Source organism: Chiloscyllium punctatum, chromosome 33, assembly GCF_047496795.1.
Source record: "Chiloscyllium punctatum isolate Juve2018m chromosome 33, sChiPun1.3, whole genome shotgun sequence".
Lineage (NCBI taxonomy): Eukaryota > Metazoa > Chordata > Chondrichthyes > Orectolobiformes > Hemiscylliidae > Chiloscyllium > Chiloscyllium punctatum.
In genome coordinates, this window is record NC_092771.1 from 41982747 (window position 1) to 42010026 (window position 27280).

General features: G+C 48.3%; 1 long non-coding RNA gene across 2 annotated transcripts; it reads left to right on the forward strand.

Moving 5' to 3' along the window:
• The first annotated feature begins 5935 nt into the window (after window positions 1-5935).
• On the forward strand, window positions 5936-25494 carry LOC140458604 (uncharacterized). Of its 2 annotated transcripts, none has more exons than XR_011953603.1 (3): window positions 5936-6096; window positions 7044-7159; window positions 24875-25494. It is a non-coding gene; the product is annotated as an uncharacterized lncRNA (long non-coding RNA). The 2 variants fall into 2 exon arrangements; XR_011953604.1 differs by having other exon boundaries at window positions 25190-25494.
• The last annotated feature ends 1786 nt before the right edge of the window (window positions 25495-27280 follow it).

The window sequence follows — 27280 nt, forward strand, 5'->3', positions numbered from 1 at the left end:
TGGAATCTTTTACAATGGCAAATCTCCTAAGGTGCTTCATGGATGATCAAAACGTTGATTAAAGAGAATGATTTTTAAATACATCTTAAAGGAGGATAGAGAAGGTTAGGGAGGGTATTCCACAGACTTCTGCCCTTGACGGCACCACTCGTGGAGTGATGCAGGCGGGGTGGGTTGGAAAGGGAACGTGCAAAGGGGAAATGGATGAGCACAGGCAGTGCATAAGGTCTTAAGGACAGAGAAGGTTCCAGACTGAGTCTGTCTGTCAGAGAGTATGGCTGCCTCATGGAGTTTGAAGCACCGCAATGGGTCCATGCATGTCACGTTAGTCAAGGAGAGTATAACGGTGGCTGAGAGAACTTTTGATGAGGACTAGTGTCCTGAGGTATTGTGGACTGAGGTTAGAAACAGAAGAGGAGAGGTCACACTGCTTGGAGTTTTTTTAAAAATAGGCCTCCGCAGAGTTCCAGGGAGGTGGAAGAGAGGATTAGCAAAATTATTCTGGATAGGAGTGAAAGTAACAAGGTGGTCATTATGGGGGACTTTAACTTCCCCAAAATTGACTGGAAATGCTATAACTAATACGTTGGATGGATCAGTTTTATCCAATGTATGCAGGAGGGCTTCCTGATACAGTATGTCGAAGGGCCGACAAGAGGGGAGGCCACATTGGATCCGGTCCTTGGTAATGAACCAGACTAGGTGTTTGATTTAGTTGTAGGTGAGCACTTTGGAGAGAGTGACCATAATTCAGTTAAGTTTAGTTTAGTGATGGAAAGGAATTAGTACGTGCCACAGGTCAAGGGCAATTATAATGCGATTCAGCAAGAATTAGGATGCATAGGATGGGGTAGCAAAATGCAGGGAATGCAGACAATGGAAATGTGGAGCTGGTTTAAGGAACAGATATTGCGTGTCCTTGATAGGTATGTCCCTGTCAGGCAGGGAGGAAGTGATAAGGTAAGGGAACCTTGGTTTACTGCGGAAACTGCATCTCTTGTTACGAAGAAGAAGGAGGCTTAGGTGTTGATGAGGCAGGATAGTTCAGATGGGGCGATGGAGAATTACAGATCAGCTAAGGAGGATTTAAAGAGAGAGTTAAGAAGAGCAAAGAGACGACACGAGCAGTATTTAACAAATAGAATAAAGGAGAACCTTAAAGCTTTCTATAGGTATGTGAGGAATAAAAAGATGATTAGGGTAGGATTAGGCCAATCACAGACAGAATGGGAAGATGAGTGTTGACCCTGTGGAGATCGGAGAGATGCTAAATGAACATTTCTCATCGGTTTTCACTCATGAAAAAGAGAATATTGTAGAGGAGGAGAATGAGGTATGAAATATTAGACTAGAAATTATCAAGGTTAGTTATGAACAGGTGTTATCACTGCTGGAAGGAGTGAAAATAGACAAGTCCCCTGGGCTGGATGGGATTTATCCGAGGATTCTCTGAGATGCTAGGGAGAATGTAGCATAGCCTTTGGCTTGGATATTTGAGTTGTCATTGTCTGCAGATTTGGTACCGGAGTACTGGAAGATTGCAAATGTTGTGCCCTTGTTCAAGAAGGGCAGTAGAGATGACCCAGGTAATTATAGACCAGTGAACCTTACTTCTGTTGTAGGAAAGGATTATGAGAGATAAGATTTATAATCATCTGGCAAACATCAATTTGATTTCAGATAGTCAACTTGGTTTTGTCAAGGGCAGGTCATGTCTCACAAACCTCATTGAGTTTTTTAAGAAGGTCACCAAGCTTGTAAATTAGGGTAGGGCATTTGACGTGGTACACATGGACAAAAGTAAAGCCTTTGACAAGGTTCCACATGGTAGGCTGTTGGAGAAAATGCAGAGGCATAGAATTGAGGGTGATTTCGCAGTTTGGATTAGAAACTTGCTTTCTGAAAGAAGGCAGCGAGTGGTGGTTGATGGAAAATATTCAGCCTGGAGTCCAGTTACTAGTCATGTGCCACCAGGATCCGTTTTGGGACCACTGCAGGTATAGATGAACGGATTAGGAAATTTGCAGACGACACTAAAGTCAGTGTAGTAGTGGACAGTGTGGAAGAATGTTACAGGTTGCAAGGGGACTTGGATAAACTGCAGAATTGGGCTGAGAGGTGGCAAATAGAGTTTAATGCAACTAAATGTGAGGTGATGCACTTTGAGAAGAATAACAGGAAGGCTAAATACTGGGTCAATGGAAAGATTCTTGGTAGTGTGGTGTGCAGAGGGAACTTTGAGTCCATGTACATAGATCCCTGAAAGTTGCCACCCAGGATGATAGTGCTGTTAAGAAGGCAAACGGTGCGTTATGTTTCATTCGTGGAGGGATTGAGTTCCGAAGTTGAAATACCATACTGCAACTATACAAAACACTGGTGCAGCCACACTTGGAATATTGTGTTCAGTTCTGGTGCCCATATTTCTGGTGCCCCCATTCCCCCCACTCCAGTTACAGGCTCCGCCCCCACTCCCAGCTCCACACCCACACCAGATCCCAGCTCCCAGGCCTGCTGAGTTTTCACCATCCCTCCAGACCTTCCCCTCACTGAGGATGAACGATCAGCCCTCAGCAAACGAATCACTTTCATCCCCCTCCGTCAATGAATTTAATACACGCCGTGCCGTCGAACAATTCTTCCGTCGCCTCCGCCTCCGAGCTTTCACAATCAGGACTCCCACCCACCTTCCGAGGACCCCTTCGCCCATGTCCAACACACTGCATCCACCTGCACACCCCGCGCTGGCCTATTACCTGCCCTCGACCTCTTCATTTCCAACTGCCGCCAGGACATTAACCCCTCAAACTGTCTATCCTCCCTCCCCCACTCCAACCTCTCACCCTCACAACGCGCAGCCCGACAATCCTTCTGCTCCAATCCCAACCTCACCATTTCATCAGCAGATAAAGGGGGCGCAGTGGTGGTCTGGCGCACTAACCTATACACCGCTGAAGCCAAACGCCAACTCGAGGACACCTCTTCCTCCTGCCCCCTCGACCATGACCCCACCCCCCCATCACCAAACCATCATCTCCCAGACCATACAGAACCTCATCACCTCAGGAGGTCTCCCACCCACAGCTTCCAACCTCATAGTCCGGGAACCCCGCACTGCCCGGTTCTACCTCCTTCCCAAGGTCCACAAGCCTGACCACCCTGGCTGACCGATTGTCTCAGCATGCTCCTGCCCCACTGAACTCATCTCTACGTCCCATGACACTGTCCTATCCCCCTAGTCCAGGAACTCCCCACATACGTTCGAGACACCACCCACGCCCTCCACCTCCTCCAAGACTTCCGTTTCCCCGGCCCCTAATGCCTCATCTTCACCATGGATATTCAATCCCTCTACACATCCATCCACGATGACCAGGGCCTCCAAGCCCTCTGTTTTTCCTCTCCCGACATCCCCAACAGTACCCTTCCACTGACACTCTCATTCGTTTGACTGAACTGGTCCTCAGCCTTAACAATTTCTCCTTTGAATCCTCTCACTTCCTCCAGACCAAAGGGGGTAGCCATGGGCACACGTATAGGCCCCAGCTATGCCTGTCTCTTTGTTGGCTATGTAGAACAGTTGATCTTCTGTAATTACACCGGCACCCCTCCCCACCTCTTCCTCCGCTACATTGATGACCGCATTGGCGCCACCTCATCAACTTCACCAACACATTCCACCCTGACCTTAAATTTACCTGGACCATCTCTGACACCACCCTCCCCTTCCTGGGCCTCTCAATCTCCATTAATGATGATCGACTTGACACCGATATTTTTTACAAACCCACCGACTCCCACAGCTACCTGGATTACACCTCTTCCCACCCTACCTCTTGCAAAAATGCCATCCCGTATTCCCAATTCCTCCGCCTCTGCCGTATCTGCTCCCAGCAGGATCAGTTCCACCACAGAACACACCAGGTGGCCTCCTTCTTTAGAGACCGCAATTTCCCTTCCCACGTGGTTAAAGATGCCCTCCAAAGCATCTCGTCCACAACCCGCACCTCCGCACTCAGACACCACCCCTCCAAACGTAACAAGGACAGAACGGCCCTGGTGCTCACCTTCCACCCCACTAACCTTCGCATGAATCAAATCATCCGCCGACATTTCCGCCACCTCCAAACAGACTCTAGCACCAGGGATATATTTCCCTCCCCACCCCTTTCTGACTTCCGCAAAGACCGTTCCCTCCAAGACTACGTGGCCAGGTCAACACCCCCCACAACCCACCCTCCCAACCTGGCACCTTCCCCGGCCACCACAGGAATTGCAAAACCTGCACCCACAGCTCCTCCCTCACCTCTATCCAAGGCCCTAAAGGAGCCTTCCAAATCCATCAAAGTTTTACCTGCACATCCAGTAATATCATTTATTGTATCCGTTGCTCCCGATGCGGTCTCCTCTACACTGGGGAGACTGGACACCTCTGAGCAGAGCGCTTTAGGGAACATCTCCGGGACACCTGCATCAATCAATCCCACTGCCCCATGGCCCAACATTTCAACTCCCCCTCCTACTCTGCCGAGGACATGGAGGTCCTGGCCTCCTTCACCGCCGCTCCCTCACCACCATACGCCTAGACAAAGAATGCCTCCTCTTCCGCCTCGCAACTCTTCAACCCCAGGGCAACCTTCAACAGTTTCCTCATTTCCCCTTCCCCCACCTCATCCCAGTTCCAAACTTCCAGCTCTGCACTGTCCCAGTGACTTGTCCTGACTTGTTCTACCTGCCTATCTTATTTTCCATCTATCCACTCCATCCTCCGACTGCTCCCGACCTATCACCTTCATCCCCTCTCCCACTCACCTATTGTACTCAATGGTACGTTCTTCCCAACCCCACCCTCCTCTCACTTATCTCTCCACCCTTCAGGCTCTCTGCCTTTATTCCTGATGAAGGGCTTGTGCCGAAACGTCGATTTTGCTGCTCCTCGGATGGTGCCTGAACTTCTGTGCTCTTCCAGCACCACTAATCCAGAAGCTGTACCCCACCACATCACTTTGCCCCACAATCATGGTATCTGGCTGTGCACAAAGAGAAGTGGCACAGTCTGTACTGGGATGCACTGGGGCCCTGAAACACATGGTAAAGACTGAAATCAACAGAGCATTGAGAGCCCCACCACATTGTTTGCATGTTCTATTGTTTTTACTCTGTTCCTGCCTTCCCTTGCTTTTTTTAAATAAATACGTTATTACACACACCTGCACAAGCTGTGAAATGAACTCAGGCCTCTCGATCCAAGATTCGGGATATTTTCACCACATCACAAGGAATTGACTCTAACTTCCATTGTCCCTTAGCCTGCTGAGTCGCGCCTGAATCAACTCCGCAATTCGGAGGAAGGGGCGGAACAGGAGGACCGAGCAGCGGCCGGTTGTCTAACCAGAGTGAGTGAGGAGCGGGGCCAAAGCATTCTCGGAGAGTGAACGCTTCATTATTGATCATTATCACTACATAGTGGAGCATTAAGCCTCTCCCATGAATCAATGTGAGATTTTTAAGAAATAGTTGAGATGTAAATTGGATAACGTACATTAGGAAGATTTAAACAATCCTGAGACAAACACATGGGTGATTTTACAATAGTGTAGGGGGATGAGCTGAGAATAATTCATAGGCCGGCGTGAATATTTCACAGGTCGGTTTACACAACTCGAGTAAGAAACTTATTTTCAAACTCCCAGAACGATTGGTAATTTACATACCTGGCTAGTATGGGTATGTTGGACCAAACAATCCATTTACATTCTAATCATCTCAATGACTGTAATTCGACAGAGCAATTGTTAATGACCATTATTTCACCCATGATACTGTGCAGATATGAATATTCTCTGTAAACTCACTGATAACCAAACTGCGCGTGCGTCTGAGGTTTCCATGCAGAGCATGCGCAGTGTCACATTGATCAGGTCACGGAGAAAGACAGACATGGAGCTGCTTTCTCCGGCATCGGCTGCGATCAGCTTCAGAGAGCGGCGCTCATAGCCAGTGTGTGGGAGCCTCGCTGGGAGAAAGGAGCGGAGAGATTTCACAAGTCCCGGATAAAGGTTAAAAAATAACTCGAAAAAGACCCTCCAGGCCCGGGTAAGGAGGTGGCGGTCTCTGATCAGGGAAGGGGCCCAGAGTCACCGCCGCCATTTGTTTGAGGGAAGAGGGAGCGCGGGCCTGAGGGCCGCCATCTTGAGAAGGTCAAGGTGCAGGAGGGCGGGGTTATCGGGGTCTGTAGAACAATCAGAGGAAAGGGCAGACCCATTGTTATTGATTAATTCCACGAACACAGCTTCACTGGGCGATCCTGCAGGAATATCCTCTCTCAGTCCTGCTGGGATGTTTCACCCCATCAGAACCAGCAGCTCTCCTCCTCTCTCAGCTCCCCTTCTGTCCTTCCTGCAGCATCTGTCCCCTGGAACATTGAGCTGCCTGTCCTGTCCCTCCCTCAGCTGTTGTTTCTGTAAAACCTGTGATATCCCAGTCCCATCTTAGATTACTTCACTAAAGACAGGAATGCACCCGATGGATTTTTCTTAACATCAGCAATTGTTTAATACTCATTTACAGGTTTTTAATTACATTGTTTTTGAAGCATTGACTTCACATTCAATCATTTGCAATGGTGGGATTTGAACCTGTGTCCAGAGAACATTTGCTGAGTTTCTGGATAAATTGTCACACAATAATGCCACTAGGCCATCACTTCGCCTGCTCACAGTTTGTATATCGCAGTGCAACATGAATCAAAACCCTTTCTTCCTGCACAATTGTTTGACCCGGCTCTCTGGTGATGTGACTCTCCATGTGGTATCCCTCACTGTGTGGGTCTAATTGCTGCCTCTGTCAGCGTCTCTCACTTTTGAAGCTACTCCAGATCATGAGCCAACAGAACTCTCCACTCCAGAGAGATAAGGCAGCACAGGTCAGGAATGGAGACTGGGATTTTCCAGATCTCTGTGGGGCTCAGTGCCATTTTATATGTGTAACCCTCACAGCATCAGTCTAATTTCCCATTCTGCCTATTTCTGTGTCTTCTACAGGTACTCATGGAGTTCCTGACTCAATAGACTTGCCAACTGCTGGTTGGGACGATGGTTGGTCAGCCAGAAAGACAAAGTCAGGGAGGTCGGGAGTCTTCAATAAATCCTGCTGCCAGGTAAGCTCATTCCAGTGCACAGAGCAGAAAGTAATAAGGGGGATCCAAACATCAGCTAACAAGACATGACATAGAGAAAGTGCTGGAGGGGGAGCACAGTACAAACACAACCCAGGCTCAATCACCATGCCTGCTGCAAATTTTGTTGTAATGAGACAGCATCGGGAGTTCCCAGTTATCAGTCCAGGCCTGTGCTTTCTTAGGGAGCATCAGAACAACTGAGGGGAAAGCAGCCCTCCCCCGAGAGGGTGGTCATGCTGCCTGGGATCTTTCTGTTCCCTATTCCCTCTCCAACACTGTATCTATGGCTTGTATTGAGGACCAGTGTCTTCAATCATTCTAACTCCTATAACAGTTCCTATCTCTGTCATCTCCTCCCCTCTCACCAATTATTTCACATATTTGAAACCTCCAGTCCAGATGACCATCCGTATCGCTGTAACTTGCTTCAGTCTCGACAACATGCCTTGTCTCGATAGTCTCCTCCTCCAATAACTGGAGACATCGGGTCTGTTTTTGTGCGGCATGACTCTTCGGCCGAGGTTTCCTAAATGGAATGAGTCGGGTTTGCCTGTGTTTGGCTCATATCCCTTCAAACCTTCTCCTCTCCATGTACCTGCCCGAGTGCCTTTTCCATGTTGTATTTGTACTTGTTTTTACCATTTCGTCTGGCAGTCCATTCCGTCTATGCACCATCCTCTGTGGATAATGTTGCCCCTCAACTCCCTCTTTAAATCCTTGCCCTGTCACCTCACGTGTATGCCTCTAGCTTTGGACTCACCTATCCATGGCAATTCACCTGACTTTGGCCCTACATGGTTTCATAAACCTTTATAAGGTCACCCCGTGGCCTCCCCTGCCCAGGAGAAATATTGACGACAATGTTACCAATATCTCCAACTCATGTACTCAATGCTCTGACCAATGAAGACAAGTGTGCCAATTGCCGCTTTCAACACCCTGTCACCCTGTGATGCCAGTCCAAGGAACAATGTAACTGCACCTCTTGGTCTCTCTCTTTTCTACAACACTGCCCAGGGCCCGACCATTAACAGTGTTACTCCTCCGTGGTTTATCTGAACTAAATCCAACACCTGAATTAAACTCCATCTTTCATTCCTTGGCCCACTGGCCCAGTTGATTACCATCCCCTTCGTTAACTATATTCCCTGCCCACTCTTCCACTAATCTTGTTATCCATAAACATACTAACAGGGACTCCTATATTTTCACTCAGATTGTTTATGTAAATGGTGCACAACAGTGGCTCCAGCACCAATCCTTACAGCACACTGCTGGTCAGAGGCCTCCAGTCTGAACAACAACCCTCTCCCACCACCCTCTGTCTCCCACTGTCATCCCATTTTGTATCCAGTTGGCAAGCTCTCCCTGATCCCTTGTGATCTACCCTTACTAACCAATGTATCATGCTACACCCTGAACAGGGTTTGTGGAAGCCCGAAACAACGTCTGTTGCTCTGCCTTCGTCGACGTTTTTGGTCACATCTTGAGCAAACTCCAGTCAAGTTTGTGGGACATGTTTTCCCACGCACGAAGCCATGCTGGCTGTTCGTAATCAGGCCTCATCTTTCCAAATGCATGTAAGGCCTACCTCTCAGAATGACCCCCAACAACTGACCCACCCTGATGTCTCGCTCATCAGTCTGTAGTTCCCTGGCTTTCTCTTGCAGCCTTTCTTAATTGATGACACAACATTATAATCATAGTCAGAGTCATACCGCACTGTTTGGTTAATGCTAACCATACTCTAAAACTGATCTCATCCCACCTGCCTGTTCCTGGGTCATATCCCTTCAAACCTTTCCTATTCCTGTACTAATCCAAATGTCTTTTGAACATTGTAATTGTCCTCATGTTCACCCCTTCCTTGGGAAGTTCATTCTACACACAACCCACCCTCTGTGTAACAATGTGCCTCATGTCTTTTTTTCATATATGTCTCTCCTTTAAACTTAAAAATGTAGTGCCTTGTCTTGAAACTCCCCTGTCCATGGGAAAAGACAACTCCCATTAACTCTATCTATCCCCCTCATGATTTTATAAACTTCTATGAGGTCATCTGTCAACATTTAGGTTTCAGTGAAAAATACCAACCTATTCAGCCTTTCTTTATACTGAAGCCTTTCGTACCCAGCCACATCCCAGTAAATCTCCTCCCAACCCTTTCCAGCTTCATAATATCCTTCCTATAACTGGGCGACCAGAACTGGACACAGTATTCCAGAAGAGGACTCACCAATGGCCTGGATAATCTCAATGCGACTTCCCAACTCCTATATCCAAAGGACTGAGCAATGAAAGCAAGTGAGGCAAGCACCTTTTTTTAAACTATCCTGTCTCTCCATGTTACAAACTTTAAAGAATTATGTAGCTGAACCCTGAGGTCCCTCTGTTCTGCAACACTACCAAAGGTCTTGCCATTATTTGGATAAGCCCTGCCCGTGTTTGTTGTACCAAATGCATTACATCGGATTTATTCAGATTGAACTCCATCAACAGTTTTTTAGCCATTCGCACATTTCATCAGGATCCCTTTGTAATCTCAGAAAACCTTCTTCACTGTCCATAATGCCACCCTCCAGTCTATCAGCCTATCACATGCAGCTCTCTATGGGACAAATATCTCTGTTGGAGGCCCTACAATTTCTTCACCAGCTTCCCACAATGTCCTGAGTTCCATTTGATCAGGTCCTGGGGATTTATCTACCTTTGTGTTTTAAAACCTCCAGCACCTCCTTTTCTATAATGTGGACTCATTTTAAGACATTGAGTCATAGAGATGTACAGCACAGAAACAGGCCCTTCGGACCAACTCCTGCATGACGTTTCTAGTCACATTTGTAACAATTTTGCCAATATCCCTCTGAACCTTTGCTATTCATACACCCATCCACATGCCTTTTAAATGTATTTCTATCAGCCTCCACTATTTGCTCTGGCAGCTTATTCCATCCACTCTGCGGGAGTCAGTTGTCCTTTAGACCCCTTTGAAAAGTTTCCCTCGCCTGGGGAAATGACCTTGTCTATTGACCCTGTCGATGACCACCATGATTTTAAACACCTTTTATCGGTTAACTCCTCAGCCTCCCATGTTCAAGTGAAAACAGCCCCAGCCTATTCAGGCTTTTCCCTGAAGGGCAAACCCTCCAACCCTGGCAACATCTTTGGTCATTTCTTCTGAACCCTTTCATGTTCCACAACATCCTTCCGATGGCATTGAGACCAGAATTGCACACAGTATTCCAATAGTAGTCAGGACAAACACTGTTTAGTTCCCTGAGCGCCCCAGTCTTTATCCTCAGTAAGTCCCAAAGTGAAATATTTGTTTCGGATCTTGTAGTTTCACACATCGTTGCCTTCATTGATCATTAAGGAGACCGGGTTTGTCCTGAGCTCTTCTTTTGCTCTTAATACACTTGTAGAGTCTCTTTGGATTCTCCTTAACGTTCTCTGCCAAAGCGATCTCGTGTCCCCTTTTTATATTCCTGATTTCCATCCTAAGTGTATTCCTACAGCCCCGATCCTCCTGAAGGGATTCCCTTGAGTCAGCCAGTTATATCTGACATGTGACCCCTTTCTTCTTGACCACAGCCTCGAAACTCAGCCAGTGTTTCCTAATTCAGTCAGCATTGAGCTGCACACTAACAGGAACACGCTGGCCCTGAACACTCCTTTTATCTCGGTTTTAAAATATTCCTACTTGCCAGATTTCCCTTTATCTGCAAATAGCCTCCCCAGATCTACTTTAAAAATTCGTGTCTAATACTATCGTGCTCCATTGAATAACTTTAACTTGTGGACCAGGCCTGTTCTTTTCCATCACTATTATCAAACTAATACAATTGTGGTAACTTTCCAAAGTGCTCCCCCACTAACACCTCAGTCCCGTTCCCGACCTTGTTTCCCAAGGGGAGGTCAGGTTTAGCCCCATTCTCCAGTTGGGCCACTTACATAATGACTGGGAGTTTTCAGAACACACTTAACAAATTCCTTCCATCCAAATGCTTAACTTAGTAGCAATCCCAGTCCAGGTTTGGAACGGTTAAGATCCCCTATCATTACAACCCTATTATTCTAAGAGATATCTGAAATCTCCTGACATATTTGCTCCTTCATCTCCCATTGCCTATCGCTGTAGTCCGACCGTAGAAAACTAATGGCCAATTGTTATTTCTCAGTTCCACTAATATCGTTTAACTGGGCGATCCTACATGAATACTCCCTCGAGGTACTGCTGGGATGTTTCCCCCCCAATCAAACCCACCAGCTCTCCTCCTGTTTTCCCTCCTGTTCTATCCTTCCTGTAGTATCTGTCTCCGGAACATTGAGCTGCTGCTCCTGTTGCTCCCTCAGCTGTGTTTCTGTAATATCTATGGTATCCCAATCCCATGTTCCCATCCATGCTCCGGGTTCATCTGCCTTATCTGTCTGACCCTTTGCTTTGAAATAACTGCAGTTTAATCCACCAGTTTTCCCTAATTGTCTGCTATGTTCTTGCCTGCCTTGTCTACTTATATTGCTCTCTTGAACATTTGTACCAGCCTCGACTTTCTTTCTGGCCTTATGACTCTTTGGGGTCACACAGCCCTGCCAGACGAGTTTAAATCCTCTCGAGCAGCTCCAGCAACATTCCCCACCAGGATGTGGGTCCCCCTCCTGCTCCCAGTTCAGGTGTATTCCCCACCCTGTCTACCTGTGCTGACACCTTCAGACATCCAGGGACTTGCCCACCAAGGTCCCTGTGTTCTTCAGTACTCCAGGAGGACCTACCATTCGTGATGTATATCATTTGTTTATTAGACTTGCCACAGTGCATTACCTCACAGTGATCAGAAGTAAACTCCATCTGCCATTACTCTGCTCAGTTTATCATCTGATCGATATCAGACTGCAGCCTGAGTCCATCCCCTCACTGTGGACAACACCCTCACCTTTCATGTTATCTGCAAACCTACTAATGTTACCTTCTGCTTTCACATCCGAGTGATTAATGTCCATAATGAACAGCAATGGCTCCTGCACAGACCCCTGTGGTACACCCGCTGGGCAAAGGCTTTCAATCACAAAACCAACCCTCCACCAATTGTGGAGCCAATTTCCCAACTTACCTTGGATCCCATGGGATCTTCTCTTTTGGACCAGCCTTCCGTGTGGGACCTCGTCAAAGACCTTAATGAACTCCATATAAACCACATCATCTGCACTGCCCTCATCAATATCAGAGGACAGTCGTCGAGCAAATCCATACAGACAATCCCTAATGAAATTGCGCGGGTATCCGTTTTTGGCGAATACATTGTATAGGTGTTCTTCTTCCTCTTTTTGCAGTTCTGGTGTACTGCAGTGTGTTGTGGTCCTTTTGAACAGTGTCTTGATGCTACTTCTTTTGTGTGTCTTGGGGTGGTTGCTTTCGTAGTTCAGGACTCGGTCTGTGTGTGTGGCTTTCCTGTAAACCTTTGTGGTGAATTCTCCGTTCGGTGTTCTCTGTACCATCACGTCTGGGAATGGGAGTTGGTTGTCCTTTTCTTCTTCTCTAGTGAATCGGATTCCTGTGAGTGTGGCGTTGATGATCTGGTGTGTGTTCTCTATTTCCGTGTTTTTAATGATTACAAAGGTGTCATCCACATATCTGACCCAGAGTTTGGGTTGAATTTGTGGTAAGACTGTTTGTTCTAATCTTTGCATTACCGCTTCTGCTTTGAGTCCAGAGATGGGTGAGCCCATGGGTGTGCCGTTGATTTGTTCAGATATTTGGTTGTTGAATGTGAAGTGTGTTGTGAGGCACAGGTCCAGTAGTTTGAGTATGCCGTCTTTGTTGATCGTTTCCCCGTCCTGTTGTCTGTTCTGTATGTCCAGCAAGTAGGCTATTGTTTCTCTGGCTAGTGTTTTGTCAATAGAGGTGAACAGTGCCGTTACATCGAATGAGACCATGGTTTTTTCCTTGTCTATGTGTATATTTCTGAGGATGTCCAAGAATTCCTGTGTTGACTGTACAGAGTGTCTGGATCCGCTGATCAGGTGTTTCAGTTTCTGCTGTAGGTCTTTATCCAGTTTGTGTGATGGTGTCCCTGGGAGTTATACTATGGGTCTGAGTGGGATGTCTGGTTTGTGCACTTTAGGTAGTCCATAGAATCTGGGGGTGTTGTTGCTTTCAGTTTTCATTCTCTGTTGGTCAAACCTGGTTATCTGTCCATTTCTTTGTAGATTCCTCAGTGTGTTTTTTATCCTATTGGTGAGCTGCGGGGTGGGGCCAAACTCCACGCAATTTCATCCACAGATGCCTCAGGGAAAGACAACAGAATGAAGACATGCCACGACCCAAAGGACTAGCCACACTACCATACATCAAGAACATTTCGGAACTGACAACCAGACTACTGCGACCACTAGGACTCAGAACAGCACACAAACCAACAGCCACTCTCAGACAACAACTCACCAGGACGATGGACCTGACACCCAGCATGAGCAAAACCAACGTAGTGTACAAAATCCCATGCAAGGACTGCACAAAACACTACATAGGACAAACAGGAAGACAGCTAACGATCCGCATCCATGAACACCAACTAGCTACGAAACGACACAACCAGCTATCCTTAGTAGCCACACACGCAGACGACAAGCAACATGAGTTTGACTGGGACAACACTACTATTATAGGACAAGCCAAACAGAGAACAGCCAGGGAATTCCTAGAGGCATGGCACTCATCCACAGTTTCAATCAATAAGCACATCGACCTGGACCCAATATACCGGCCACTGCAGCGGACAGCTGGAACTGACAATCGGAAGTGGCAGATTCAAATCACTATAGTTGCCAGAGGAAACAGCACAGAAGCGCTTCACAGGAGGCTCCCAAGCACTGAGGATGTCACCTAGACAGGGGACCAAACGTCTGCAACACAAATTCCCAGCTCGGTGAACAAAACCACAACAACGAGCACCCGTGCTACAAGTCTTCTCACAAAGTTTGTAGCCCTTTAGACTCTACAAAGCTCCGTCATGAACAATCCACCATCTCTCTATTTCCTTTGCCTTCTTCAGTGTCTGCAACTCTCGCTGTATCTTCCAGTAACGTTCTTGAGTTACTGCAGGTCTGCCTCGCTCCCCAGAAAACCTGTTTCATCCCCGACAGCTCCCTCAATCACTGTAACACCCTCTGCTCTGTCTAATCCTCCTCTTTCCCACTGTCTTCCAGGCCCAACGGCGATCCTGTAAGAGAGCAGTACGGAATGGGATGTTATAAATCTCAGCTGAGGCTTGAGGCCTACCTTTACCTGGGAGTCACAAGGGGAGAGAACCCGAGAGAGAGCAGCACAAAGTGGGAGAATATAAATCAGCAGCGAGGGTCAAGGCCGACTGGGACTTGGATGTGGGTAAAAAGCAGAGCAGGAGGCTAGAAATCAGCACCGAGTCACAGAGGGAGAGACCGTGTGAGGGAGCAACTTGGAGCAGGAGCTTGAGGATGACTCACACCTGGGAGAATATAAATCAGCACTGGGGATCGAGGCCTAGTTGTACCTGGGAGTCACAGAGACGGTGACCCTGTGAGGGAGCAGAGTGGAGTGAGAGCTGGACAATTACACGTCCGAGGAGACACATCACTGTGTGTGCACGTGTCCCTCCATTGTTCTGTGTTTGTGTGTGTGTGTATGCGTGTGTGTCCCCTTCCCGCGCTGTGTGTGTGTGTGTAATTCTCCTGACTGTGTGTTTTGTATCTCCCTCGTGTGTGAGCATGTCCCTCCCTCACTGTGCGTGTGTGCGTGTCCCTCCCTCACTGTGTGTGTGTGTGTGTGTGTGTGTGTGTGTGTGTGTGTGTGTGTGTGTGTCCCCTCGCTTTCAGAGCACATGTCCCACCCTTGCTCTGTCTGCGTGTCTCAACCTCGCTGTTTGTGAGCGTGTCCCTCCCTCACTGTGTGTGTGCGCCCCTCTTGCAGTGTGTGCATGTCCCCCCCTCGCTGTGTGTGCGTGTCCCCCCCCTCGCTGTGTGCGCGTGTCCCCCCCCTCGCTGTGTGCGCGTGTCCCCCCCCTCGCTGTGTGTGCGTGTCCCCCCCTCGCTGTGTGTGCGTGTCCCACTCTCACTGTGTGTGTCTGTGTTTGTGTGCTTGTGCATGCACGTGTCCCTCCCTCGCTGTGTGTGCCCCCTCTTGCTGTGAGTGTGTGTGTCCCTCTTGCAGTGTATGTGAGTGTTCCTCCCTCGCTGTGTGTGTGTGTGTGTGTGTGTGTCCCTCTTGCGATGTGTGCATTTCCCTCCCTCGCTGTGTATGTGTGAGTTTCCCCCTTGCTCTGTGTATGTGTGTGTGTGTATGTATGCGTGTCAATTCCTCACTGTGCCTGTGTGTCCCTCCCACGCTGTGTGAGTGTGTGTGTGTGTGTGTCCCTCTTGCTGTATGTGCAAGTCACTCCCTCGCTGTGTGTGCGTGTGTGTCCCTCCCTTGCTCTTTGTTATATTCCCCTCGCTGTGTGAGTGCATGTCCCCCTTGCTGTGTGTGCGTGTATCCCTCACTCGCCGTGTTAGTGCGTGTCCCCTCTCACTTTCTGTGCACATTTCCTTCCCCTTACCGTGTGTATGCTTGTTCCACCTTCCCTATGTGAGTGTGTGTCCCTCCCTCGCTGTGTGTCACTCTCACTGTGTGTGTGTACGTTTCGCTCCCTTGCTGTTTATGTGTCCCTCGCTTGCTGTGTTTGCGTGTTCCTCATTCACTGTGTGCGTGTCCATCCCTCGCTGTGTGTGTACGTGTGTGTGTGTACGTTCTCCCTCGCTCTGTGTGTGTGCATATCCTTCCCTCCCTCGCTGTGTGTGTGTGTGTCCCTCACTCGCTGTGTGTGTTTGTGTGTGTCTCCCTCGCTCTGTGTGTGTTTCCCTCTCTCTCTGTGTTTGCGAGTCCCTAATTCTCTGTGTGTGCGTGTCCATCCCTCGCTGTGTGTGTTTGTGGATGACCCTCCATCGCTGTGTGTGTGCATGTCCTTCCCTTGCTGTGTATGTGTGTCCCTCACTTGCTCTGTGTATGTCCTTCCCTCCCTCTTGCTGTGCGTCTCTCTTGCTGTGTGTTCGTGTCACTCCCTCGCTGTGTGTGTGCATGTGTGTGTGTCTGTGTGTGTGTGTGTCCCTCCCTTGCTCACTGTGTGAGTGCATGTCACCCCTTGCTGTGTATGGGTGTGTGTCCCTCCCTCGCTGTGTCAGTGCGTGTCCCCTCTCTCTGTGTGTGCGTGCCCCCTCTCACTTTTTGTGCACATTTCCTCCCCCTCGCCGTGTGTGTGCTTGCCCCTCCTTCCCTGTGTGTGTGTGTCCCTCGCTCACTGTGTGTGTGTGCGTGTCCCTCACTCTGTGTGTACGTATGTGTGTGTGTGCTTGTGCGCGCGTTTCCTTCACTTGGTGTGTGTGTGTGTCCGTCCCTCGCTCTGTGTGTGTGTCCGTCCCTCGCTCTGTGTGCGTGTCCGTCTCACGCTGTTTTTGCATGTCCTTCCCTTCCTAGCTCTGTGTGTGTGTGTTTGTGTGTGTGTGTGTATGTCCCTCCCTGGATGTGTGTGCGCATGTCACTCCCTTGCTGTCTGTGTTTGCCCATCCCTTGTGTGTGTGTGTCCCTCCATTGCTCTTTTTGTATATCCCCCTCACTGTGTGTGCGCACCTTCCCTTCGTGTGTGAGTGTATGTCCCCCCTTGCTGTGTGTGCGTGTCCCCTCTCGCTGTGTGTGCGTGTCCCCTCTCAATTTCTGTGCACATGCCCTCCCCCTCGCCGTGTGTCTGCTTGTCCCTCCTTCCCTGTGTATGTGCGTGTCACTCCCTCACTGTGTGTGCGCATATCCCTCCCTCGCTGCTTGTCTCAGCAAGTCCCTCCCTCGCTGTGTGTGTGTGTCCCTTCCTCTGTGTGTGTGTGCACGTGTCATATCCTCACAGTATGTGTTTGTGTGTCCCCCCTTCACTGCGTGTCCCTCACTCACTGTTTGTGTGTGTGTCACTCCATCGTGTTGTGTATTTGTGTCTCTCTCTCTCGCTGTGTATCTGCGTGCCCCTCCCTCGCTGTGTGTGTGTGTGTATGTGTGTGTATATACACATAGAGGGAGGGACACGCACGTAAGTGTGCCTCCCTCCCATGGTGTGAGTGTGCGTGACCCCTTGCTGTTGGGCACGTGTATACATGTCCCTCCCTCGCTGTGTATGTGTGAGATCCCCCCATTGCTGTGTGTGCGTGTGTCACTCTCTTGCTCTGTGTGAGTGTGTGTGTGTGTGCACGCGTGTGTGTGTGTCCCTCTAGATGTGCACGTGCGTGTGTGGCCTTCCCTCTTGTGTGTGCATATGTCTCCCCCCTCACTGTGTTTGCAAGTGTCCCTCTCTTGCTCTGTTTATGTGTGTGTGTGTGGCCCTCCCTCTCTGTGTGTGCATGTGTCTCACCCTCGCTGTGTTTGCGAGTGTTCCTCTCTTGCTCTGTGTGTGCGTATTTGTGTGTGTGTGTGTCCCTCCCTCGCTATGTTCGTGTGTTCCTCTCTCGCTGCGTCTTTCTGTGTTTGTGTGCTTGCGCATGTCCCTCCCTCACTGTGTGTGTGTGTCCCCCACTTGCTATGAGTATGTGTGTCCCTCTTGCAGTGTGTGTGCGTGTCCCTCCCTTGCTGTGTGTCTGTTTGTATCCCCTTAACTGTGTACATGTGTGCGTGTCCCACCCTCACTTTGTGTGTGTGTGTCCCTCTTGCTCTGTGTGCGCGTGTCACTCCCTCGCTCTTTGTGTGTGTGTGTGTCCCTCCATTGCTCTTTGTGTATATCCCCTCACTGTGTGTGCGCTTCTCCCCTCTCTGTGTGAGTGCATGTCCCCCCTCGCAATGTGTGCGTGTCCCCTCTCGCTGTGTGTGCATATCCCCTCTCAATTTCTGTAAACGTGCCCTCCCCCTCGCCATGTGTGTGTTTGTCCCTCCTTCCCTGTGTGTGTGTCCCTCCCTCGCTGTGTGTGTGCATGTCCTTCTCTCACTGTGTTTGTGTGCCCTTCCCACGCTTTGTGTGCATGTCCTTCCCTCACTCGCTGTGTGTGTGTGTGTGTGTGCGCGCGTGTCCCTCCCTCAGTGTGTGTGTGTGCGCATCCCTCCCTCGCTGTGTGTGTGTGTCCCCGTCCCTCGCAGTGTGTGTGTGTGTCCCTCCCTTGCTGTGTGTCTGTCTGTATTCCCCTCACTGTCTGTGTGTTTGCGTGTCCCTCCCTCGCTTTGCGTGTGTGTGCCCCCTCTCAATTTGTGAGCACATGCCCTCAATTTGTGTGTCCCTTGCTCGCTGTGTGTGTGTGTGTCCCTGTGCGTGTGTGTCCGTCCCTTGTGTGCGTGTGTGCATTTCCCTCCCTTGCTCTGTGTGTGTGTGTGTATGTGTGCATGTCCCTCCTTCGCTTTGCGTGTGCGTGTGTGTGTGTGTGTGACCACCTTGCTGTGTGCGTGTATCCCTCCCTTGCCGTGTCTGTGTGTGTCCCCTCTCGCTGTGTGTGTGTGCCCCCTCTCAATTTCTGTGCACATGGCCTCCCCCTCGACATGTGTGTGCGTGTCCCACCCTCGCTTTGCGTGTGTGCGTGTCCCACCCTCGCTTTGCGTGTGTGCGTGTCCCACCCTCGCTTTGCGTGTGTGCGTGTCCCACCCTCGCTTTGCGTGTGTGCGTGTCCCACCCTCGCTTTGCGTGTGTGCGTGTCCCACCCTCGCTTTGCGTGTGTGCGTGTACGTCCAAAATTTCCACCATCAGTGAATCGGCCATCATAAGTTGACTGTGGTATTCAGGAATGTGTGGTTTAAGTAAGTTCACCACGAGAAGTGCAGGGTTTAATGTATAGGTAGAGGGGTGGGTCTGGGTAGGTTACTCTTCAGAGTTTTGGAATGGACTGGTTGGGCCGAATGGCCTGGTTGCATACGATGGTGATTCTATTCAGGTTATTGTCCAGCCCTGTCAACCATCCCCGTCTCTTACATCTTGCCTGATCCCCAATATTCTCCTTAACACAGTAATCTCCTCCAGACTCTAAAACACTCCTTGGCGATGTAAGCTTCTCCAGCCCTTACAAAGATTAATATGTCTGTCACCTCTTCCTGCTTTTCGAACCCTCCCTATAACTATTACCATTTGGTACAGCACTCCCAATCATTGTTCCCTCTTGAAACTCCCAGAAACATTTGTATCTCTGAAAACTCATCTGGACTGTCTCAATTTCCCTTTGACAGTTACATGCTCTATTTCAGTGAAGTAATTAAGTCTTGGCAACACTCACTGTTATAATCTCCCTCCAGCCTTACAGCACTGAGGATCTGTAGAAGGTCTTTTCAACCCGAGAGCCATCTCTGTGTCTGTGTCCACTCCCCATAATACATTCTCTCTGAGCTCCTCTGTAGTCCATTAAACACTCCCTAACACTGTCTGTATCAGTGTAACCTTCTCCAAAACACAACCTTCCCTATCTGTGTAAATCCCTACACCAGTCCCTATCCCACTCAGCTCTGTCTAACAATACAACCCTCCATGTCTGTGTATTCACCTTCAGTCCCTACTCACCTCCCTATCTGTGTAACCTTCTCCATGCATTTTTGCTTCAGTCTCTTCAACTGTCCCTCTCAGTGTAACCTCTTCCAGACGCGAAAACTCTCCTCTTTTTGACTTACTCAAACCACACAACCCTCACTATCTATAACCTACTCCTGTCTGAGAAACCTACCTCTGCAAATTGTTCTAACTCTTCAACTCTCCATAAGCTCCTGCAGCTCTTACATCCCTCCCTATCTACCAAATCTCTTCCAGTCCCTAAACACCAACAGTCTGTGGAGACCCGACCACCATCCCTATCAGTGTAATCCTCTCAGTACTCTGCATTATTCCTGATCTGTCGAACTCACTCCATGCCTGTGCCTCTCCCAATCCAGTCCCTACAAAACCCACTATCTATTTAACACCCTCCTGTCACTATCACCCCCATGTCAATGTAAGCTCCTCCTGTGTCTCCACCATCTACCCATCTCCATAACCTTGTCCAGCTCTTACACCACTATCTGTTTAAACGTCACCTTCCTCTACAACTTCTTCCTGTTTGTGCTATGCTCCCTTATCTGTGAAACTGTTTCTGTCCAAAATTGTTATCCTAGTCTATGAAAAGAAATCCAGATTCCACAGCCTCCATAACCCCCAGAACCTAAGCCTTCCTATATCTATAAACATCTTCAGTCACGATGACCCTCCATATCTCTGTTTGTTCTTCCAGTCGATACAAACCTCTTTTTCTCTGTAATCTGCTCAGCTCCCTAAAACAGTCCCTGTCTGTGATCCAGCCGTGGCCTACAAACATCCTTATCCCTGTAAACTTCTCTATCCCTCCCAACATTCCCAACTTCATGAACCTGTCAGCCCTACAGCTCTCCACATTTCTGTCACCTCCTGTGGCTCTATGGTCCTCCTTCCCCGTGAAACCACATCCAGTCCCCAAATCCCTCCCAATCTTGGTCCTCTGTTCCAGATCAGACCATTGCTGTCTCTGTAAACACCTCCCCTCCTGACAACTCTTCCCATTTGTGCAACCTCGTTCAATCCCATACTGTCCAGCTTCCTGAATCCTCTTCCTGCATTGCAACCAAAACCACATGTTTATGTAATATCCACCAGTGCTTACACGTTCCCCAACTCAGTAACCACTTACAGCCCTAACAAAACACCTAAACTGTGAACCCTCTCATTTCCCTGCAATCCTCCCTCCCTCCCTCCTGAAATGCCTCCATCACCATGAAACCTCACAATTAGTGAAGCCTCCTTTTGGCATTGCAACCTTCCTAATATCTGCAGAATCCTCCTGTCCTGATATCCCTCCCTATCTCTGTAACCCCCACCACCCTCCAGTGTCCTTCTGGGGAACATGGCAGAGGAGGTAAGATTTGTAAAGTCCGAGCCATGTTACGGAGGTAGAATTCTGGGAATTACAGATTTGGTCGAATGTCTGTGGTGTGAGATTATTGGTGAGGACTCTAAAGTCAGGATTTATGACTACTTGGAAAAGCATAGTTAAATTAGCCACAGTCAGAATGGGTTTGTGAGGGGTCAGGTCATACCTCACAAACCTTATTGAATTCTTTGAGGATATAGCAGAATATGTTGATGGCTCACTCAGAAAAGAAGGATGATTGGGATACAGGGAAATCTGTCTGTCTGGATACAGGATTGGATGGCCCAGAGAAGACAGAGGGTGGCAGCAGATGGACAGTATTGAGCCTGGAGCTCAGTGACCAGTGGGGTTCTGTAACAATCGGCTCTGGGACTCTGCTCTCTGTGAATTTTGTAAATGACTTGGATGTGGATGTTGGAGAGGGGGTTAGTAAGGTTGCCAATAACATGAAAGTTGGTGCGTTGTGGGGAATGTGGAGGGCTGTTGTAGGTTGCAATGGGACATTGACAGGACGCAGAGTTGGGCTGGAAGTGGCAGATGGCGTTCAATCTGGAAAAGTGTGAAGTGATTCATTCTGGAAGGTCGAATTTGAATACAGAATACACGGTGAAAGGCAGAATACTTGGCAGTGTGGAGGAACAGAGATCATGGGGTCCGTGTCCATAGGTCCCTCAAATTCGCCAGACACGTTGGTAGGGTTGTTAAAAAGGCATATGTTGTGTTGGCTCCCCTTAGAAGGGGATTGACTGTAAGAGCCGTGAGGTTTTACTACATCTTTATAGCGTCGTGGTGAGACCACACTTGGAATATTGTGTTTGGTTCTGGTCCCCTGTTTACAGGAAGGCTGTGCACGTTTTAGAGAATGTACACAGGAGATTTACCAAGATGCTGCCTGAAATGGAGGGCAGTTCTTACGAAGAAAGGTTGAGGGAGCTAAGACTTTTTTCATTGGAGTGAAGAAGCGGGCGGGGTGACTTTGTGGAGGTGAACAAGATGATAAGAGGCACAGAATGAGTGAATAGTCAGAGACGTTTCCTCCTATGGCATAAATGGTTATTACAAGGCGGCATAATTTTACGGTGAATGGAGGATGGATAAGAGGAGAGAGAATGGTAGGTGGTTGGAATGCACTGCCAATGGTGGTAGTAAAATTAGACACATCTGGGACATTTAATAGACTCTTGGACAGATACATGGATAATAGTAAAATGAAGGGTATGTAGTTTATTTTGATCTTACAGTTGGATAAAAGGTTTGTATGAAATCATGGCCGAAGGGTCTTGTGCTGAACTGTTCTGCGTTCTGGTTCTGTGTTCAGTCTGGTAAACTGGGTAATAAGCTCAGATCAGTGTAAAGGGATATGGCATTCAGGAGGAGCTAGTGAACTGGATACAAAATTTGCTTGATGGTTGTAGACAGAGTGTGATGGGAGACATGTTGTTTTTCTGACTGGAGGTATGTGACCAGCGGTGGAGTGGGTCCACTGTTGTTTGTCATTTGGATAAATGGGTTGGATGGAAATATTGGTTTCCTGGTAAGTAATTGTTTTGGGTGTCACTGAAATTGGTGGTAAAGTGGACAGTGAAGAAGGTTATTTATGATACAACAGGATGAACAGTCCTGCTGGGATAGTGGGCTGAAGAATAGCAGATGGAGTTTAATTAGATAAATGTGAAGTGTTCCATTTTGATGAAACAAACCAGGGTGGGACTTGTACAGTTAATGTTCGGGCCCTGGGTAGTGTTATCAATCAGAGAGACCCAGGGATGCAGGTACACAGTTCTTTGAATGTGGTGTCACAGGTAGACAGGCTGGTGAAGCAGGCGTTTGGGATGGTTACCTTCATTGGGGAGAGTATTAAGAGTAAGAGTTAGGATGTCATGTTGTATCTGTAAAAGACATTGGTGGGGCCACTATTAAAACATTGTTGATCAGGAGGAAGAACTCATCTAGTTCACTAACCTCCCTTAGGGAATGACATCAAATATTCTAGCCTGGTCTGGCTAACATGTGACTCCAGACCCACAGCAATATGGCTGACTCTGAGCTACCATTTCAGTAATTAGCAGAGGGGTCAAAGAACGTTGTTCCAGGCAGTAACACCCACATCCCATGAATGAATATATAAAAATACCTATGTCCCTCCCTACCTCTGCAAACCCCTCCAGCTGCAGCAATCCGTCCTGGCTTTGTAACACCCTGACCACTCTCTGTAACACACTCACCACCTCCAGCACCTTCACGTCTCCCTGTTCCTATTGTGTCAATAACTCCTGACCGCGGTTCCCCTTCCCACAGCCCCCCTCCTGTGAGCAGACCCATTTCAATCCATTAACATTTACTCCTAAAACGCTCTCTCACTTCAGGATTTTAAGTACTTTTTGGTGATCTTCTCAGCCTCATAATCTGGTATGATTCCTTTTGTCCTGAGTGAGGGATCAGTGGGAATTTCTTGCTGAGATTTTTACTGTTTCAATTGAATGTCCTTTTTTTGAGTATTTTGCATTGTCCCTTCAAATGTTTTCCACTGTTCATTTACAGGCACATACTTCAGACTGTTTAGTCTGTTTACCTTGGTCAGTTCTCCTCTCAAACTCATGTCATTGGCTATTTTTGTTTCTAGTTGTAGCTTGTCCTTTCTGTGATTCACTTTAAAACTTTATATTTATTTAAACTGCACTTTATCACAATTTCCCGAAGGATCTCTCCAGGTGACATTACTCATTCACTAAGTTTCATTACACAGTCGCTCTGCGATAGTTATGTCCCTTAACAGTTGCACAATGTATTTTTCAAAGAAACACTGAAAAAAAATTAACCGAACTCCTCTTCCAATATCAATGTTGACCGTGTGATTGTCCCAGATTATACAAATATTGACGTTTTCCAAAATTATCACAATGCATTTGTTAAAAAATTCCAATGAGTTCCTGTTTAATGCAAATGATGAGCAATGAAATGCTGTTCACTGGCTAAAACTGTTCTGCTGATTGTATCCTTGGCAAGTAGTAGCCAAAATTTGCATTCAGACTGACTCTACTTCATGATCTGCGGCCACATGCTTTCTCTGTAATGCCTTTGTTATCCATTATTGTTAGCGTTGCCCATTCTGCCCGAGATTGCACAAGATTACGAACCACTGAATATTGTTGTTCACCCTGTATCCATGTCTCCCTGGTGTCTAAATCTCTTTTATCGCTGTGTCACAAATCCATCGACGTTATTGCAGCAACGTTGTCCGCTCAAACAAAAAACATAATATACTCTCTTCCACAATTTTCTGTCACAAATCTATTTGCTGATGTACAATTTTAGTTAAACTCTGTCCCATCCTGTTCCTTTCTGCTTGTCTTCAGCCACATTCCCATGCTGTTCCATTGCTTCACCTTTTCCCTTTGGAATGGGAAAGCTCCTTTCACCTGCATCCTCTCTGTCAGTTTAATGCCCTGTCCGTACACCTAGCGACATGATTGGCCAGGACACTGCTCCCAGCACAGTTCCAGGGGGACCATCCTAATTGATTTTTTTTACAAATCAGGTATGGGATGTGAGAGTCTCTGGCTGACCAGCCTTTCTTGCCCAGTCCTAGAAGCCCTTGAACTGAGTAACTTGCTCGGCCATTTCAGAGGGTAATTGAGAGGCAAACCCTTTGCTGTGGGGATGTCGTGCAGACCACGTGAGGATGGGGAGATGTCCTTCTCTAAAGGACAAGTGTTTGGATTTGTTGTACATCAGTAATGGTTTCATACTTATTTGTGGATTGTTAATTATTATTTTTTAAATTATTGATATCAAATGTCTCCTTTTCAGATGGTGGGATTCAATCCTGCCTCCCCTGAACATGAGCTGAGGTTTTGGATCCATTCTCTCGCAATAATACCACTCGGCCATCACTTCACCTGCTCACTGGGTGCTCATCCCTGAGCACTGATACCAGGGCATCATGAAGCTCAACTCATTCTTCCAACATGACTGTGTGATCCTGACATCTTCCAGCAATCTGGGACTATTACTTAATATCATTCCATTTTCCTGATCTCTGTGGAACTCAGTGCCATTCTCCATGTGTAACCCTCACTGCATCTGTTTAATTTCCCATTCTGTCTATTTCTCTGTCTCCTGTAGGTACTCAGGAAAGTCCTGACTCAATAGCCTTCCCACCTGCTGGGTGGGTCGTCCATCACCTCATTGAATGCAGTTGGTCTGCCAGAGAGAGACAAAGGGAAAGGAGATCTGGAGCCTTCAATAAATCCTGTAGTGAAGTAAGGTCACCCACAGTGCACAGAGCAAAGGACAATGAGAGGGCTCCAAACATCTGTTAACACAACATGACATAGATACAGTGCTGGAGGGGAGCACAGTACACACATACACACACACACACACACACACACACACACACACACACACACACACACACACCAGTCTGAATCACCACCACAATGTAAGTTCTGTTATATTAAAACTCACTACTCTACAACGGTGTATCTGTGGCATGTCTTGTAGTCCAGTGTCTTCAATAATTTTTAATTCCTATAACAGATCCTATCGCTGTAACCTCCTCCCTTCCCGATAGTCCCTCCACATATTTGAAATATACTGCATTCCAGATTACCATCCCTATCGCTGTAATCTGCTTCAGTGTCTACAACATGCCTTATCTCGGTAGTCTCCTCCTCCAATAAGGTAAAAATAAGGACTGCAGATGCTGGAAACCAGAGCCTAGATTAGATTGGTGCTGGAAAAGGACGGCAGGTCAGGCAGCATCCGAGGAGCAGGAAATCGACGTTTCAGGCAAAGGCCCTTCATCAGGAACAGAGGCTGGGAGCCTGCAGAGTCTGGAGATAAACAAGAGGGGGATGGGGATGGGGAGAAAGTAGCATAGAGTACAATATGTGAATGGGGTGGGGAAGAAGGTGATAGGTCAGAGTGGAGGATGGGGGAAGGTAGCAAAGAGTACAATAGGTGAATGGGGGTGGGGATGGGGTGATAGGTCAGAGATGAGGGTGGAATGGATAGGTGGGAAGGGAGATAGGCCATTAGGACAGGTCATGAGGGCGGGGCTGAGCTGGAAGGCTGGAGGTGGGGGAAGGGGAAATGAGGAAACTGGTGAAGTCCACATTGATGCCCTGGGGTTGAAGTGTTCCGAGGCGGAAGGTGAGGCGTTCTTCCTCCAGGCGTCGGGTGGTGAGGAAGTGGCGGTGGAGGAAGGCCAGGACCTGCATATCCTCGGCAGAGTGGGAGGGGGAGTTGAAATGTTGGGTCACAAGGCGGTGGGGTTGATTGGTGCGGGTGCACCAGAGATATTCCCTAAAGTGCTCTGCTAGGAGGTGTCCAGTCTCCCCAATGTAGAGGAGACCGCATCAGGAGCAACGGATACAATAAATAATATTGGTGGATGTGCAGGTAAAACATTGGATGTGGAAGGCTCCTTTGGGGCCTTGGGTGGTGGTGAGGGGAGAGGTGTGGGTGCAGGTTTTGCAATTTATGCAGTGGCAGGAGAAGCTGCCAGGAAGGGAGGGTGGGATTTTCGGGGACATGGAACTGACCAGGTAGTCACGGAGGGAATGGTCTTTGCGCAAAGTGGAGAGGGGTGGGGAGGGAAATATATCCATGGTGGTGGGGTCCGTTTGGAGGTGGAGGAAATGGCGGCGGATAATTAGATTTATACGAAGGTTGGTAGGGTGGAAGGTGAGCACCAGGGGCGTTCTGTCCTTGTTACGGTTGGAGGGGTGGGGTCTGATGGCGGAGGTGCGGGATGTGGACGAGATGCGTTGGAGGGCATCTTTTACCACGTGGGAAGGGAAATTCCGATCTCGAAAGAAGGAGGCTATCTGATGTGTTCTGCGGTGGAACAGGCCCTCCTGGGAGCAGGTACGGTGGAGGTGGAGGAATTGGGGATAGGGGTTGGGAATTTTGCAGGCGGTAGGTTGGGAAGATTTGTAATCTAGGTAGCTGTGGGAGTCGGTAGGTTTGTAAAAAATGTCGGTGTCAAGTCGGTTGTCATTAATAGGGATGGAGAGGTCCAGGAATGGGAGGGCGGTGTATGAGATGGTCCAGGTAAATTTAAGGTCAGGGTGGAATGTGTTGGTGAAGTTGATGAATTGCTCAAACTCCTCAAGGGAGCACGAGGTGGTGCCAATGCAGTCATCAATGTAGCGGAGGAAGACGTGGGGAGTGGTGCCATTGTAACTACGGAAGATGGACTGTTCTACG